This window comes from Nansenia antarctica (assembly GCF_963989245.1).
Source record: "Nansenia antarctica genome assembly, chromosome: 4".
NCBI classification, from domain to species: domain Eukaryota; kingdom Metazoa; phylum Chordata; class Actinopteri; order Argentiniformes; family Microstomatidae; genus Nansenia; species Nansenia antarctica.
In genome coordinates, this window is record NC_137689.1 from 62,006,148 (window position 1) to 62,025,541 (window position 19,394).

Here is a 19,394-nt window from a genome sequence, read left to right on the forward strand (position 1 = left end):
GGTTGGTATACAGGTAGAGGGTTGTATACATACATTTAAATTTTACATTTTTGGCATTTAGCAGATGCCTTCTTCCAAAGCAACTTACAATCAATACATTTGACTAAGCAAGTGAATCATCAGTTCACCAGTTGCAGCAGGAAGAGTAATCTAGCTCAGGCCCGGGGCCATTGGCAGTCTCCGTGATAGAGAGATTTTTATTATTATTATTTAAAAAAATAAAAATAATAATATAGACACTGGAGAAACAGAGAAACAGCACAAGGGGGGCAGTAGAAGTCTTAGGGGACACAGTATAGGGGAAAAGCGGGTGTCTCAGGAGACGCAGTGCTGGGGGGTAGTAGATGTCAGTCAGTTGTTTAGATGCAGCTCGTTCAAGGGTTTTGGAAGGGAAGGAGAGAAGGGTCTGTAGTTGTGGACAGAGGATGGGTCAAGGGTTGGTTTCTTGAGGAGAGGCTTGATATATAAGCCTATACTTCAGATAGAGGGTTGTATATTTCAGATAGAGGGTTGTATACTTCAGATAGAGCGTTGTATACTTCAAATAGAGGGTTGGTATACTTAAGATCGAGGATTGCGTTTGTCTGGTTACAAAGGGTTAACAAGATGATTAGCTCTAAATGGTCCACGAGGGATTCAAGGTTATTTTGTGAGGAGGATGAGAAATGGACTTTAAATTGGACAGGTATTGACTATAGGCCCAAAGCAATCAAACTTGCACAACAAAATAACAGTGTTGCAATCGCTCAAATATGCATGATTTTACCATCAGCTAGAGTACCTAGACAGTGTTTCTCGTGAGGGGAAAGTTTATTTCAACTACTGTTACTGAATGTTACTTCTTGCATAGAGCTTCCACATTAGCAAGTGTTCATATTCTGAAACTGATACAGCAATACATACAATATCCCTCTCGCAAATATAATACATGATAGGGTGCGTCTATGGCCACTTCTAGAATCCACAGTGTCAGTATCAGTTATTGCTCTGCTGCAGTGAAGGGCTGTGCATTATGCAGTCCCACTATAAATCACTTTAGTGGGATAAGGCTGATTTAACATTCATAAACCCGTAGGCCTACACTGATGCTCTTCAAATCATTCATCAGCATAGCCATGGCCTACACTGATGCTGTTCAAATCATTCATCAGCATAGCCATGGCCTACACTGATGCTGTTCAAATCATTCATCAGCATAGCCATGGCCTACACTGATGTTGTTCAAATCATTCATCAGCATAGCCATGGCCTACACTGATGCTGTTCAAATCATTCATTAGCATAGCCATACTCATACAAGGTGTTAGTTATACTGTAACAGTAACCTTTAACCAAGTAATCACTTTGCATAACCCTTTTGCCACAATTAATGTAGTTGCATTGTTTAATGTAGTTGCAGTATTTATATTTGCCTAATAAATAATTTGACATGTCTTATAAAGTGTTTCGTAAGGTGCTTATTGGTTTAGAATGGTGCCCAGTCAAAGTTTTACACGTTTTATTTGAGGTATTTCACCTTGGCAAAACAAACAAACAGGGGGCATCGTTGAGCAATTTGAATGAATCGGCTCACCGGCTCCGCGTCTCCACTTGCCCCATTTGTGAGCTGATATTAAGTTTAGATTTGAATGACATTGTAATTATTGTAATTCATGATGTCATGTCATCCTAATAATAGCCTCCAGTGTTTCCTCAGCCTGGCTATGAGGCATGTTTGCTCCTGTCCTGTCCGCCCCTATGGGCTGGTAGGGGTAGGATTAAAAAGAATTTAGGCCTTGTGTTTATTATACAGTATAGCCTTTAATTCTTTTAAAACCTTGTTTTTATTTGACAGTATTATTTTAAAGCAGTCCAAGTATTTCAGGGTTAGCTTGGGATTAACAGGACAGTGAGATCAGACGTGCATGCTACACGCCACCCACGACCATAAAAAATCACTGGATCTGATTCCTTGACTTAATGCTGTTCTACCTTTAGACCTGGCTGTTCTTACAAGGACGTTGTTGTGTTTAGATTTATTAGCAGCCCAAGGACAGTATAAATAATAATGTTTGCACTTTGCATAAATTACCTTGCTTTATCATTATTTGAAATCAGCCCATGGATTTGAGTGAGTTGGTAGTCATGATGATGAAGTATTTGATCATACATTTGAATAGAGGCACACATGTAGACATTGGCTTTGTAAATCAGTGGGTACGGCCGTGTGTGACATTCCAAACATCAACACTTATCGAACACATTTGAATAGAGGGATGAATTATGTATCAACACTTCACAATTCTTAAATCATCATTATCAATGGCTTTATCAACCTAAAGTACTGTATGAAGGTGCTAGGTAAACTTGTAGGAGTGGCAGATTCTCTATTCACCATATTATCACCTCATACAGTATAGCTTGTTACAACTGTGCGGTAACTGTGTAACTGTGCGGTTGTTTGGCTTATAAACTGTATTGCTTTTAACACCTGTCTTTAGACAGGTTTTAGGTAAACCAACTGTCTGTTTGTTCACTCCTCAACTTCAGAACCAAGCTTCAACTTCCCAGTCAGAGCTCACACTACCCCAGGTCAAAATGGATCAACCAGGGGACGCTGGTAGAGGTAGAAATCAGAGGACCAGCTAATTGTAATGCATGGAATGGTATGAGGAATGGTAAGAGGAATGGTATCAAACACTTCATTCCATTCCATGCATTTACAATGAGTCCGTCCTCCGATTTCTGTCTCCTCCAGCCTCCACTGGATGAATATAGAGGTCCCTACTGTAGAAAGACGAGCATAATATTATCAGATAAATGATGCGAATGACGCTGTCATGCCACACAGTTGTCAAAATGCATCTCGACTGGTTGGAGCCAGTTTTAGCTGTTTTTATAATTGCCATCTAACTGCCGTTTGTAGGTGTACAAGGCCAAAGGTCATGGTGTATGTTTCTATATGTGATGTAGGTGTACAAGGCCAAAGGTCATGGTGTGTGTTTCTATATGTGATGCCAATTCGTATTTCAGAGAAAGACCCCATAGAGTTGCCTAATAGACATCACCCCGTAGAGTGGTGCCAATGAGTGTCTAGGAGCTAGACCCCATACAGTAGCTAAGACCTGCATGTACTGTACATACGTTTCTAAAAGATAAGAGTCCATGGAGATGATGGAGACGTCTAGTCTCCTGAGGATACCCACTCTTAGACCTCTTTCACAGAGCAATAGTGTCAGTACTCAGTAATGCATTTAAGTGTGCAAGGTTAGGTTCGGATGCTGGTAGAGAGCTCTCTTCAACGGTGAAGTGACACACACTCACAGTAGATGATATCCGCTAGAACACTAAAAATCTTTTAGTTGTTTACACTTTTTTTTTTTTTTTAAGTATGTTGTGACATAGCATAAAACACTGGCACTTTTAACTTTTAACTTAAAATGTACAACCTGCTCATGCTTACAAGTCCCAGTATGCTGTTGGATTTAGACAATATACTGTACATTTATTGTGACGCCTCTATGAAGTTGTGTGTTTCTAATATTAGATAGGAGTAACGGTAAATTATACAAACATGAATAATCGGATGACTACGTCCTACGTTGCTGACTCCTGGCATCGGATGACTACGTCCTACGTTGCTGACTCCTGGCATTTTCCTGTTTATTTGATTATTCATTCGATGCTCGGAACCCTCAGCTTAAACATTCATTTTTTTTTTTTTTTTTTTTTTCCAGATTTTATCCCTTTTTCACCCAATTTGGTAGCCAATTTAACCCAACTTAGCATCCAATTATCCCCTGCCTATTGCATAGGATCCGCCGCACGACCCCGTGGCCGGCAGTCCCAGAGGAGGGCGCCAGGCAGACTAGGCTGACTGGCTCCTCGAGCCCAGTACCGTTATTCCGGCACCCAGGGGGCGGTGTTGCGCGACGGATCCTAGTCCAGAAATACTCCTATACCCCCCTCGGAAGCGGCCGGCCAATATGCCGCTTCCCGTGTGCCTCGGCCATATCTGGATCTGGCGAGCCGGGATACGAACCCCGGCCCCGGTGGGCAGCATGCACTAGCGGCCAGTGCGTAGACCGCTACACCACCGCGGGGCAGCTTAAACATTCTAACTTGACGTCAATAACTACGTAATTGATGCGTACACTCATTTAATAGTTAGTTGTCTGTGGTTAGCGGTTTGTCACTAAGGAGGTCGCTGGTAGCCGCTGCAGGGTCAGTCAGGTCCTGCAGGTCCTCTTTTGGACCCTCCAGCTGCCTGGTTTGGTCCTCGGACCATTATTTATGACAGACGGCTTCAATAGGAAATTAGACTATTACTGGAACGTTGAGTTGCGTAATCAGAACCTGCGTTGGACTTCTGATCAATGTCCCGTGGGTAATTGTGCAATCCTGAGTGCTATTTAGAGGACGCACAGGGACATGTTTACACATAGGCCTACAGTATGTATCGCACTGCACATATTCCTTGTAGCTGTGTATTATATATTAACATATACATATATATAGAGAGAGAGAATATATATAGAGAGGGTATATATATACTGTATATATATATATATATATATATATATATATATATTTAGCAGGGCTTTCATGTTAGCAATGGAGTATTTTCTTGTTAGAGATGAGCAGTGTTTACTAAACAAACCATAACAGCCTACGCTCTGGACAAGGGCTGGTGAAAACACTGGATGACAAGACGTACACACACATCATGAGAGGCATCTGGATGATGGTGGAGGAAAAGGAGTAGGAGGCTTTGATGATTCAGCTGTTCGCTCTTTTCCATGTAACTAAATGTTATAACACACCAAAGCATTAGTGCTGTGTTTAATGTTAGCCCTGTACGACTCATAATATTTACTATGAGATACTTTAATAGTAGTTTTTTCTTTGTGCTTTTGGTTTTGGGGGGTTTTAGGATAGCCTTTTAAGGGGGTAAGGACATACTGTAAGGACATACACCTGTGCTGTGACACTTTGTCTATTGATTTTAGACTCCCACACAAAGTACGACAGAGTGCAGACTTGGAGCATTTGCTGAGAAATCCCAGAAAACATTGGCTCTGTATCATGACAACAAAAACAAGATAGTAAAGGACAATACGTTAAATTATTTGTTTCTGATTCAACTGCGATAAGACAATTTATTACAGTGGTCATCATTGCTCTATTAGACTATAAACAAGTTGGTCATATTTCATCCCACATTAAACACAACTTAATCTATCTCTGTGTTTTCACATTGCATAAGCTCACTATATCACATAATTGTGTTAGCTATAGTGACATTATTCCCATCTTTATCTACAAAGGCTGGACATAGTCTGCTGTGGATGGTTGACTGATTCCCTGGAATAGACCAACAGTCCTACTGTACATGGCCCTGTAGCGAGCTGCTGCCACAATATACTCTCAATACAACAATATACTCTCAATACAACAATATACTCTCAATATCAAATCAAATCAAATCAAATTTTATTTGTATAGCGCATTTCTTACAAGATGCAACTCAATGCGCTTCACACAATGAACATTTTCAGTCAATCAGTCAATCAATCAATCAATACTGACAGAGCCGCGAGCAGGCAAAAGTAAAAACCTGTACACTATGTAGCCATGAAAATTCCCTTGCAGCCCTCTACACATAGAGCGACTACTAGCCAGTTTGCCTACCAGCACCCAGCGGTGGGCCCCCGCCGCCCCACACACCCAGACCGCCCCACCACCAGCACACCCGGCCCAGCCAAGCAAGCAATATACAACAATATACTTTCAATATACTCTCAATATACAACAATATACTCTCAATACAACAATATACTCTCAATATACAACAATATACTCTCAATATACAACAATATACTCTCAATATACAACAATATACTCTCAATATACAACAATATACTCTCAATATACAACAATATACTCTCAATATACAACAATATACTCTCAATACAACAATATACTCTCAATATACAACAATATACTCTCAATACAACAATATACTCTCAATATACAACAATATACTACAATATACTCTCAATACACAATATACAACAATATACTCTCAATATACAACAATAATATGCTTTAAACAATATACTGTCGATTAAGATCAAGAGGCTATAGAGTCATCCTACAGAACTGTATATCCATTAGAAACTAGCTCCACATTCTGCCCAGCTACGTGATGATAGACAGAAGAAGGCCACACATGGTGCCAAGGCTCCCCAGTGCTTTAATACTGCACCTCTCCGCTTCAAACAGTCCTCGTCAGCACCTGTTAGGAAAGTCCTGTTTCGGATGTGCATATTAAAGTACTTCTACCCTTCATTAACTACTCAGTCAGTCAGTCAGTCCGTCAGTCTGCTCATGTTGTAACAAGCTATACTGTATGAGGTGATAATATGGTGAATAGAGAATCTGCCACTCCTAGCAACTAAGAGAAAGGAGCAGCCAAAAACATATGATTAACCCTTTTAGATATGTACATGTAGCAACACAGGCATCTACTGTACTATAGTCACAGCCTGCAGCCATGGCCAATACACTACTGTATATTCAATTCATGTACAGTATAAGGCAAGAGAGAGTAGAGAATACTAAATAATTTTAAACAATGTAGTCAAAGAACGTGCGTTGTTAGCCTAATTCATTGTTACATAACATAGTAGCACCTGTTTTTATGATGATGATGCTGTATGTTTGAAATAGCTGTTCGCCAATGTGTGGTTTGTGGTGTTAGTCAATTCCCAGTCGGCTCGGATACGTGAGTCATCACACAATATATATATATATGCTGTAGCATATAGAAAAGAAAATCTCAACAAACACTTGAAAATGACAACTCCTCTTGTCTAGAATCAAGTTTACATTTGCCCACCACCTCTTTAACCAAGTCACAACCACTTAAAGATACATTCCATGAATCAGTCAGTAGAACCCTGAGGAGCCCTCTGGTCTTTAGGGCTTGTTTTGAAAGACCTCTCTGTATGTAGGCGTCATGTTTACTGTGACGGCACACAGGGACCGGCGGGTTTCTGAGAAAAGGCACTCTGGCAAATCAGGGTCTGGTGGAGTGGCTTGACCTCACCATTGTAAACTGTTTGGACAACCGAACGTGGCGTAGGTGGGTAAGAGCGGCCGTGTGCGTAGCTTTGCTCGCTCAATCAATATGTTTTGGGGGAAGATGGGGAAGGGGGTAGGACAGGACAGGACAGGAAAGGACAGCTCACTTATTCCTACATTGCCTTTCTGAGTCACACAGTAGTGAATAATTACCTGCAATGTTCAGTATTGTATGGTCCGCTAAAGGATAGCCTCTACAGTCACTGTCTACTTGGTCAAATAAAAGGCCGGCAAAAAGGCCTCCAGGGGGTCTGGTGGAGGTAGAAATCGGAGGACGGGCTCATTGTAATGCATGGAGTGGAATGGGGTTCCATGGTAGTCTGCTGGCTCTATTGAGATGGAACTGAAGGATCCCAGTGACGTTGTAAAATGAATAATAGTCTAATCACAACTGTGTTAGGCTTGTGATAAAAGGGTGCACATTATCATCGGGAAGCAGGCAGGCTTATTAAAAAAGCTTTAGCACGGCTGATAACATCCATGGTTTAATTTATCATCTGAAGTGGATGATCTCAGATGTTCACTATTCATAAAATAACGCTCATGGCTTGATTTACCCACATTCAAACTGTGATGAAGTTGTCTCAATTGTCATATCTCAAAGTAGTCAGACTAATTAACACAAATTGTTTTTCTATTTTCATCATAATCGTTTATTGAGATAACAGTGTTTTGAATCTTCAATGTCCTTATCAACAAAGTCTCGTATTTTGTGTAGCCCAGTGTCCCATTCAGACCAAACAGACAAGTGTCTACTAGGATCAGGTCTCCCTCCTCCCTGCTGCCTGCTACTCACTGTCTGAGTCACTAAGGAGGATGGATAGAAGGGAGGGAGGAAGAGAGGGAGAGGGGGACGAAGGGAGGGAGGGAGGGGGTAGAGATGAAGGGAGGGAGAGAGACATAATGGTTTTATATTAATTGCTCACTGGATTAAATTACTATACAATCTACCATTTTGCAGTGTAGAGAGAAAGGGAGAAGGGAGGAAGGGAGCGGTGAAAGGGAATGAACATGGGCTCTTCCGTTCACCCTCACCCTCTCTTCTCACTCTCGGTACCCACCCAGTTTCCCCCGATGTGATCATGGGAGTACCTGGGAGTGCTGCTTGTATTTAGCTTAAACAGCCATTCATCAACACCCACTGAGCCACACTCAGCTCTAAACATCAAAGGCAGATGTACACAGCAGCCCAGCAAATCTCCAACAATATTCCCAGTGTTTACCTAGCAGCCAGCTTCTGCTCGTCAACACGAGAATGGAGACAGGAGATCAGCCCATCCTCCACAGCCCTGAGGTTAAGATACTGGTATTAATATAAGCCTTTGAACCTACACTTTTAACCAATGCAACTTACTGTGCATTGCTTTTAGTGCATGCTTTTTCAGTATATATAGTCCCAGCGGGAATTGAACCCACAATCTAAGCGTTGTTTGCACCATGCTCTACCAACTGAGCCACAGAGGACCAAGAGTTTTTGATCTGCATCAGATTGTGTCAGATGTTCTGTTGAGTTTGTTTTGAAATAAGAGAAATAAGATGCTAATTTGTGTTTTTGTTTGTTTGATTGTTGGTTAGATGATGGACAAGGCGCCCACTGTTTCTAAAGAAGGGAACATTTTGAGGCTTTTAACTCAACATGCCTTTTCCATGGCGTGCCACTAGGTTAATCAGGGAGAAACATACAGCGCATTACATATTATATCAATATGGGTCTTTTCCTGTACCAGTAATGCCTTGAGTTAAGGCTCAGAGACAGGCCTTGTCTTGCCGTTCTCGCTGCATAGTCACCACTCTTCCTGCCAAAATACAGGAGAGATTATGACTCAACAAAGTTTCACAATGCTTTTTTGCAGCTTAAGATTTTGGTAAAGGAGCCCAATTCAAACAGGGCTGTGCTTATGGCACATATACAACCTCTCATGAAAGAAAGTAATTCCTGTATAATTGAAATTTAATATAGATTGATAGACTTTTTCTGTATTTTCAAATAGGCCCCCAGTTTTAAAATCAGTAACTACTGTACCGCATAAGTGTATGTTTTCTAACTGTACGGAGGTGTGTGTGTGTGTGTGTGTGTGTGTGTGTGTGTGTGTGTGTGTGTGCGTGCATGCGTGCGTGCGTGCGTGTTTATGTGTGTGTGTGTCTGTGTGTGTGTGTATGTGTGTGTAGCCTACGCACCACTCTAAACTTGGTGACTCAAGGAAACTCTCTGTCATAGCCCAAGCAGGAGGCAACACACTAACGCATGTTTACATTAAAGCATAAACAAGCCATGTCATCAGGGATGTGTATATTATCTGCTGTAAATCGTTGACACAGTTCATAGTGTCAAAAGCAGCGTCACCCTGCCATTCGGTGTGACCTCTGCCCAGCTGGCCATGCATCATAATATGAGACACAGATGGTATTTACACAAGATGGCAAGTATGACAGCTTTCATAATCTATATACATACCAGGGGAGGCCGGTGGAGGTAGAAATCGTTGATTGGGCTCATTGTAATACATAGAATGGAATAGGGAAAGATATCACGTGATACCATTCCTCATTGATACCATCCCTCATTCCATTCCGTGCATTACAATTAGCATGTCCTCTGATTTCTACCTCCACCGGCACTACACAACTACAGCCTGAACAATGACAGGAATTATTTCATAGGAATTTGTTGCACAATAATATGGCAGGAAATTAGGAATTGTGTCAATAGTCAATAGTTACTACTAATAATAATAGTTTAGATTCTTACACAATGATCCCAACCATGGAGGCATTTAATGCTGGCAATATCCTAACTGGAAACCAAACTACAGTTTAAACAATGTCACATCCGGCTTGTCATAATTATTCCCAATCAAATATGATACTGTGCTTTATGGAAGAGGCACAGATGTACACTGAAGGACTTTCAGTTTTTGATCAGTTTGAACATGTTAGTTTGTACATGTCCAAATAACTCTTATCCTACCCTTGGAAGCAACCAATGACAACATAGTGTCAACATAGTTGTAGTGATTAAATTAACACCACCATTTATCATCTTAACGCCACTGTGTCACCAATAGCAAAGGGAGACAGAGGGCTTATCTTTCTTGTTATTCTACATGGAGCCCATGTAGGCTTTTGAATACAAACTGGTGAGAGTGCCTTGGTGGTTTTTGGTCATCTCTGATTTATGACGTTTTTTGCACCTTAAATACAATTATCAAAACAGAACAAATCATAGGTAGTGTAGCGACTCCTCCCAGCCCATCACCAAGTTGACTGTAGTTCTTACACGCCCAGAGAAACTCCGCATAGGACTTTGAATCCACTCACTTCACCACAAGGGAGACTGACTGCTGGAAGTTCAGAGACAACTCTTGGAGAGTAGTTTGGTCGTCCGTTTTATTCAAGGAATTTATTAGACGACACAGAATAAGAAATGTCTGACAAAAAGAAGGGCAAAGAAGGGCAGAAAGAGAGAGGAGGAAACAAAAGGGGGAATAAGAAGAATGATAAGAAAGATAAACCTACGGATAACTCTCCGCCAGGTATGTCCCTGTTTTCATCTGTTCATAAGAACCTTTTTATTTGCGACAACATGTAGGTGACATGTTGGTCTTTTTTTGCGCTTTTGCGCATTTTGCACCTTAAACTTTAATCTGTTAACGAAATAAAGTGCTCCTTTAAAGTACCGCAGGTGTTCTGAGCTGGTTTGAGGTACCAGGTGTTCTGATTGGTTTCAGGTACCGAGTTGTTCTGAGCGGGTTTCCGGTGCCAAGTTGTTGTGAGTGGGTTTACAACTTACAGACACAATATCTGTCATTATTGCATTAAAACAGCGAGTTGCTCAATTTGAATATCTACTAGTTGTTTTAGCTTTGTTTTTGTTGTCTTCAGCGCGTTGGTGTGTTGTGATAGCTATGCCATGGTTCATGTCTCAATGAGAGTGAAATAGGCACTATAGGAATAGGAATCTGTGCACGTGTGAGACACGGGGTTTTATTAAGTGAAAGTTTAACAACTTGTCATGCTTCTTATACTGTAGCAAAAGAAAAGGTGATATTCTCCAATTCCAACAATCCCAGCTATGTCAATGATGACTTGATTTTCATTTGCAATTATGATATTCCTAAAGTTTAAAGTTGTAAACTTGTGTAAGTTAAATGTTGTTGGTTTTTGTTATAATTTAGAAATCCCCATCTTGGCCTGTGACAGGTGCAGCCCATTTACATTCCTGATATTCCTGATTAGCTCAACTCACTAAAGGCCAAAGAAAACCCACAATAACAGATGACAACAATTGTCTGTCAGACTGTCAGTGATTTAAAGGGGCTTTCTTGAACATTTCAGTCAATAATGAAATTCCCTAGAACATTTCAATCTGCGACAGGTGATTTTAAATAGCATTTTCATGGTTATAAGGTCTGTTAACATGGGGATGGGGGGGATTGTAACGTGATCTTAGGCTCAGCAAACTTTGATCCCCTATTGTTGGGTTTCCTGCCTGGCCAGCGTCCCTGTGTGGCAGGCTGTCCCTGTGGTGGCAGATGTGGGATAATGTAGGGCTCTTAGGGAACTTCCCATTCAACAGGTGTTGAAGCATAACTGCATGGCTGGGCTGCTGATTTAACTGGCTTCTATAATGATAGGTTCTATGTGCTTATAACTTCAAAATATACTTCAAATATGATGGAAAACAATTGTTTGACTTAAATCAGTGTCCATATGTTAATAGCCAGTATGTTGTCTCTGCTATAAAGAGTAAATATACGTGTAACACTCCCGGTTGAGGTTCCACTGCCAGATGTGACTTGACCAACAGGGCGCAAACCTGGTTCCTCTGGACTCCATTAGACTGTGTTAGCCCTCTGAACTAAAGCATAGTGCCTTTTCATATTATTATGATATTTTGACAAACTTCAAGGCATTACTACCTTATTACTGCAGTATGGTTCTGCACACATCTGAGTGGAGACAGTACACTGTTTTGTACATTTGTACACAGAGTGCCGGTTCAGAAATGAACTGATTTCAGTTGAAACCAGAGCGCTCTGAGCAAATTTTCAGAGTGTATTTACGGACGCACCCAGAGTATCCCAAAGGTAATGTGCCTTTGACTGTAGCACTGCCATGCTCAAAGCAACACACCACCACGCTGCACTAAGGAGGGCTATAGGAGATCTTTTCTGCCTGCCAAAATAAGTCAGTACAACTCCTCCTCCGGCTGGCTTGATCGGGGTGATCAGTCAGGCTGGGGGATGTTAAATCATACTGGACTGTTCTTACTGTATAATGTTTCTGATGCTCATTTTAAATTATTTATTGTTGGTAAATATGTAAATACGTAAATAAATTTGATTTAATTTAAAAAAAATATTATATTAATATTAAAGTTAACTGCAGATTATTAATTATTAATCTCTGAGTATTGGAGAAGGGGTAGGATTAAATAAGCTTATGCTCCTTTTCGGACATGTTAAGTAAATAGTGTTTTTTGTTTTGTTTTGTTTTTTCTTGTTTTTGTTTTGTTTTTTGTTGTTATAACTATTTCTTTTTTCACATGTTCGAAATAAAGCATTCATTCATTCATTCATAATAATAATAATAATAATAATAATATATGCCATTTAGCTCACGCTTTTTCCAAAGCGACTTACATTGCAGTGAGTGCATAAATGTTTCGGTATAAATGGTCCCAGCGGGAATCAAACCCTAAGCGTGGTTAGCACCATGCTCTACCAACTGAGCCACAGAGGACCACTACACAGGTATGAGGTTACACAATCTACAACCCCTCTGTAAGTCCCAAAGTGTGGTATTAGCCAACTAGTGTGTCGCATTTTCTTAAGTCACTTTTCTGTTGCGTATCCAGGAGGCATTTGCTTAACACCACAGGTGCCTTCGTAAAATATGCTCTGAGAGTGCTGGAGCGCACACAGGGTGCTCTCTGACCGTTCGGAAATTAACTGATTTCCAGAGCGTATTTACGAACGCACCCCACGTTAAATTATTATTATTCTATTATTCTATCGTCACTTTATTTTGTCGTTGTTTGTGAGCTGCTGTAACACCTTAATTAAATGTTCCCTTGGGGATCAATAAAGTATCTATCTATCTATCTATCTATCTATCTATCTATATACTGAAGCACACCCTCTCATGTGTTAGTGCTTAAGTTATTGCTATTTGATAGAAGTAAGCCATGCTTATAAAACATGCTCTGAAATGTGATTTACAGTGACCGCTGCCAGTCGAGCCGTCTGACTGTGTGGTCATCGCTCCCAGTTTTACATGAGCGTGAATGCCTTTGAAGCCCATAGAACATCTGCCCTGTCTTTTAAAGATGGCATGGGGAATAACATTAGGATGGAAAGAGGGGTCTTCGGAAAATCAGCAGGAAAACCCATCAACTCTTCATTACTCATCACTCACAATGGTCCAACATGACTCCGGGTCAAGGAGACTGGAGTTTTTCCGGAACCCTCGACACTGTCTGCATTCTAGAACCTTTCAACTCTTGTCTGGATTCTGGAACCCCCGGCATTAGATCATGGAATTCCTGGCTCTCCGGAGCGGCATGGCTCGGAATGTGGACTGTGATCCGTGTAAATTTGCGGTTTGAAGAAACGCGGAGGAGTTTCCCCCAAAGGGAGCTCCTCCATGACATAGTGAAACAGCTGGGTAGGCAGGCTCCGGACCCTGGGCTCAGAGAACGCTGCAACCATGAGAAAACAAAGAGATCGCCCACAGATGAAGTGATCTGCCCCTATGTTCATATACCACCCCCCTACCCACCCTCCAAACGCTTTTTATGGCTACACGGTTCATTATCAGGAAAAATATATATGTTCAATGCAATTTCAGTACTGTATGGCTTGTCCCTCTGTCTTCTGCTGAAGCTCTATGTTACATGAACATGTATTATGTCCTGGACGAATGAATGAACAACAATGCTCATATTCATTTATCAATTCCAGGAACCATTGATTTTCCCCAGCTAAGAAATCATTAAGGAGGCCAGTTTGTTGCCAGAGATGTGACTCATGATTTCACAGCACACCCTCAAGAAAGACATTTGTCGAAATGTTTGTTATTTTCTGCTTGCTCTGATGTTAAAATTAATCTGTCAAGCATATAACTGCTATCCTGCGCCTGCTTCCCCTGTGGATGTTTATAAACTGACCGTGTCGGGATCAGCACCGCAAAAAACTACTCAGAACAAATCACTATCTTGGCTGCAAGGATATTTCTTTAGACTCATTATTTCACAATAATAAAGTAGCTACAGTATAGACAGTTATAGATTGTGCTATACCTTTAAACAGCTAGAGATAACACTACAGCACATCTATAGACATATAGAACAGGGGAGGCTGGTGGAGGTAGAAATCGGAGGATGTCTTTGAAACTGTCTCTCACTCCATTTCATGCCTTACAATGAGGCTGTCCTGTCGTCATGTCTGCCTCCCCTGCTCTGTAGACATACAGAGAGATAGTGTGTGTGTGTGTGTGTGTGTGTGTGTGTGTGTGTGTATAGTTTTACCCCTCTGTGTCAGTATTGGCCCAGCTATGCCCCCTGTTGTCCACAGGGGAACATGACTAAGCAGATTCTAATCAGAGGAGCAGTGCTGTAGCATGCCTTTACAACAGACCTAGGAACCTCTGTACATGTTGTGTTTTGACTGAGGTTAGTCAGTGCTTTCCCACAGACACTTCCTGTATGGCAGGTATTTCTCTCCCTCTTCCTCTTTCAAGTATTACCTGAAAACGTCTTATCTGTTCTTGTAAAGCACAGTTTGAATGACAGCGTTGTTAAGTTGGTTAAGCCCACATTGTCATTCTGCAAGTTGTTAGGTGTGAGAACACTCTCTTTGTATTTCAGTGGTCGAGAACATTCAAAGGTAACTGAAGTGTCACAATCTTCTTCACACGAACGGGGGTTCAGGTTCCTTTTTTTGCGGTTTAATTGCAGTTCCTCAGTTACTTAATGAATTCCATCTTATTCCTTATCAGATGAAGTATTTTCTTTTAAAAGGAAGGTTCCGGTTTGGGTTGGGCTCCCTCTCCTGTGATGAAAGAGAGAGAAAGCATAACGACTTTCGGACGAAGGGAGTTATTTTTTCAAACAAAAGACAGACATGAATAAAACACACACACACACACACTGTGATTTAGTGGTAAACCCTTGTGTGATTCCCTGGGGCTTCGCCCGTTCAGGTATGGTGAGCTCAGCACGGAAAAGGAAGATTGAGCAACAGTTGCGTAACAGCAGACCTACCTAGGAGTGAAAGACTGAAAGATTGAATTACCTTATGAATGAAAGACTGAAAGAAAAACTGATTGAATGAATGAAAGACTAAATTAATGAATGAAAGACTGAAGGGAATGAATGAATGGAAGGTTGAATGGAAAGGTGAATATCCCTGCATATGACTGTTAATCTGAGAGCGTGGTTTCTCTAGAGAGTTCTGCTAATGTACCAGTGTGTGGCATTCCTCTGTACCTTAAATAACATGCCTGGAGGCTATCGAACAGGCTGCAACACTCAGACTGGCAAAGATAACACACACATATTCTACCTGAATCATCTGCAGCACATGTCTCTAAACAACGTTCTGTAACACTCCTCAAAAGAGTTGCCATTGATAGGATTCATTCATAGGATGTTTGTATTCTTGCTCATGTGAACCGAAATGTATCTGATAAAAAAATAATTTAAAAAAAGATTCAAAGGTTGTACCTTTTACTGGCATGTTTTTACTGTATTTGCTTGAGGAGTAAACACGCTCACGAAAAGAACAATTGAAGAGCAACTTCTGGACAGCGAGCCAACCTATTAGTGCCCATCCCTCCCGGGCCGAGCCTAGACTTGTTCAAATAAGTTAAAAGAGATTGGTGGATGAAATGTTCTCCTGATTAGAGTGGGTCCATGGGTCGATGCTGCTCCGTATTTTGTCTACATTGCTTTACAAGGAATGGGAAGAGTCGATCCATGTCTCTGTGACACTACTGCACCACACCAGCCTAGACAAACTAAGATTAAGAGAACTGAAATGACTGGCGATGAATGATGAGTTTGAGGTGATATTAAAACGGAATTATTTAATTCATCTGTGCATGGTCCATTTTAGATACATGATCATGCATCAACGATAATGAATCGATCCCATGAATGAATGTTTTTATGTCAACTCTTATGTTCTGCTCTGCTGACGTCGCTGGCTCTCGTCTAGGCTGTATCAGGACGCTGTCATGGTACTGTATACTCTGTTATCTCAAGCCTGAATGGCTCTGCTAATAATATCAAATACCTTCCACCTGGTCAAATATTGACTTAGACCCAGAGCAAACAAGAGGGTTGAACCAGTATACCTCTTCATTCATACGGGACATAAATGGGAGAGCGGTCAGGTCTCTTGGTTGTGTGTGTGAGATGGTACACATGAGTGCTATAGATAATATTGAGAAACAAACGTCAAAGATGTGCAAGAGTGTCAAAAATACAGAAGAAGGAAGTATTCATGGGTGTGGCTGACTAATTGATGAAGGCATTTGTGGCATTTCAGATTTCTTGGATGGCTATCCCACTCCAAATGACACACCCACACCCACACACACACACACACAGTATGTACTGTACACTGCCAGTGGATGCCCCTAAGGGATTTTCACACTTTTTTCTTATCCTAGGGTGATTGGATGATGGCATTCCATTGCAATGAACCCTAACCCAGGTTTTTAACACTGACTAGTTTCCACACCATTTTTGGAAGATTTCTGGGGCTAAACCCCAAAAGGTCGGTGCTCCACCTGCTCCAGAGCAGGGCCAGCTAGCAGTAGGCTAAAGGTGGTGCTAGCCCACATTAGAAAGCGCAAGTGTGTACAGTGGCTTAGCCCCAGGCTAAAAGCTAACAGGGAGCTGTTTACCCTGGGCTAAGTGCAGTGAGAAAAGGCCTCCTGAGTACCAGCGCAGTGTGACTCAGCCCAGTGTAGCTGCAAGTCTGTGGGTGGCAAGGAGAGGAGGAGGAGGCGTCTGCTCCCAGTGTTAATTCCTAGTAACCCACTCTCACTGACAGCTGCGTTGACTAACCATGACTCAAGTCCAAGCCCTGGTGTCCCATTTCCTGTTTTTCCCCTCCAGTTAACATAAACTGGGATGGTTTTGCTGGTTCTGAATGTCGTTGGTGACGAGCAACGAGAAAAACATGTTTGGCAGGGTGGGTAAAAGTCCAGAGGTTTCTATGGTGATGTGACTCCATGTTTTACACATGTAAATAGTACCAATGCTGTAGATGGGAGGGAGGGAGGGAGGGAGGGAGGGAGAGAGATTGTGGTGAGATAATGAACCGTAAATGAATGTAGAGCATTGTTGACATGGTATGTACAGTAGAAGTCAAGCAGAGCATCTTCAAAGAGTGCATCAAGGTTTATAAATACTCCCTCATAGTTATTATCTCTCAGTCAGTATCCTAGTTCCAAGATGGCTACGACGATGCCAGAACATAGCTCATTCCCGTGGGATGGTGCAATGCCTTTGAATTGAAATAATGGTACAGTCTCTGACTTAATGAATTTCATAACAGAGAGCAGTTATGTGGGGGGTTCCACCTCAATCTGATGGCAGCCAGGGAAATCAATTTTGGACTGCTTTGAAAGCTCCTTCTCTCGCTCTCTCTCTTTCTACTGTAACTTTCTCACTCTCTCTTTTCTCTCATTCTGCCTCCTCCTCTGTACCCCACCTCCCTCTCTCTCTCTTCTCTCTCATTCTCCCCCCTCCCTATCCCTCTGTACCCCCTCCTCCTTCTCTCTGTCTTCTCTCTCACCCCCCCATTCTGGGGCTGATCATGGCGTTCAGTCATGGTGTGAGTTGAAACTTCAAAGTCCTAGTGTCTGTGTGTCTGCTGGCTAGAGGGAGGTCACCCTCCAATGACTGTTAATGGGAATTCAAAAATCTTATTTTGACATTGGCCTGGAGCGATGAAACTTCTTCTCACATTTCTCTGTGTGATTTTACAGCTGTTGTGACATTGTCCTGCCATTGAATATGAATATGATCGCCTGTAACGTATAGAGCTGCAGACCTATACAGGACATCTACTGATGCATCTATTTAGTGTTCCTACTACTACGTAGTAGTAGGAACAATATTGTTATTGGTGGTGCCAACCGAGATGGAGAGTGTTAACAAACTTGTTGTAAAGAGCACAGATTTCTGTCCGCAGCTGTTCAAGGCAAGTTGACGTTATCAAACTATCGTTTTATGGTAAAGCGTAGTCTTCTTACCTGTGAGCTCTTTCTTTGGTCGATTAAATGCCTCCAATGCATCTTCGGTAAAGTGGCGGAAACAAATATGCGCATCTTTATGCAGTTGGGTTTGTCCACATGCATCTTCCCACTGCTTTCTCCTCTTCCACTCATTCACTAACCTTGTCATTGCCTCTATGTTGTATATTGATTCCATTCAGCTTAACATTATATGTCATTCACTAATAGCCTACACAGACAACATTACTCTGGTTCATATCACTTAACATACTCTATAAATATATTGAAAACATATACCTCCCATGTCTGATCAACAATGCATCTTGGCACTAATCTAGTGACACTAAACTAGTGACTAATGTGTTACCATGTTGAAGCATTTCCAGATATCTCAAAAAAGAGGCCTTTGAATTTGATCATTTTGGCTAAAAGCTAAGGCTAATGCTAATATAGCACTTTAAAACTCAGCTTCTCATGACCGCTTTACCTGATTCAGTCAGATGGGGGTGGCATACTATGCTAGGCTTGCAGAATATAGTGTAAGCACATTATAAGTAGTGAAATGCTTGACATAAACTATACAACATGGTCATTAACTGGGGTTAAAATTCATTTTTGTATGTCCGCTTAGTGTATATGATCATCATAGCATAGTAGCCTATGTATATCAGGCCATAATTAGGTGACTGGTACCTTACAGGCCCATGGTTCTAGGGTACTTCATAATATCATAGCTTAGTATATCATGAGTTCAACTTGGCCCATATTAGGTGAGTGGTCTACCCCCCTGTCTATAGGTCTACCCCCTATCTGTCAATCTACAACCTGTCTGTAGGTCTACCCCGTGTCTGTCAATCTCACCCCATTTATGGTTATGGAGGCATATCTGTAGGAACATGGCCCATTGCTGCTTGCGGTTATATTTATTCATTATTTTCTTTGCTATTTTCTGACATCGGTGTTAGAGTGTCATTGATGTCACTGAACTGACTATCCTGCTGTGTTTTGAATGTTCTCGT

The 19,394-nt window shown here is 41.5% G+C and overlaps 1 protein-coding gene across 1 annotated transcript in view; it reads left to right on the plus strand.

Annotated features, from left to right (window-relative positions):
* Positions 1-19,394, plus strand: part of nrg1 (neuregulin 1) — a gene marked incomplete at both ends in the record, with an annotated part of 117,889 nt that overhangs the window by 29,355 nt on the left and 69,140 nt on the right. The window lies entirely within an intron of this gene.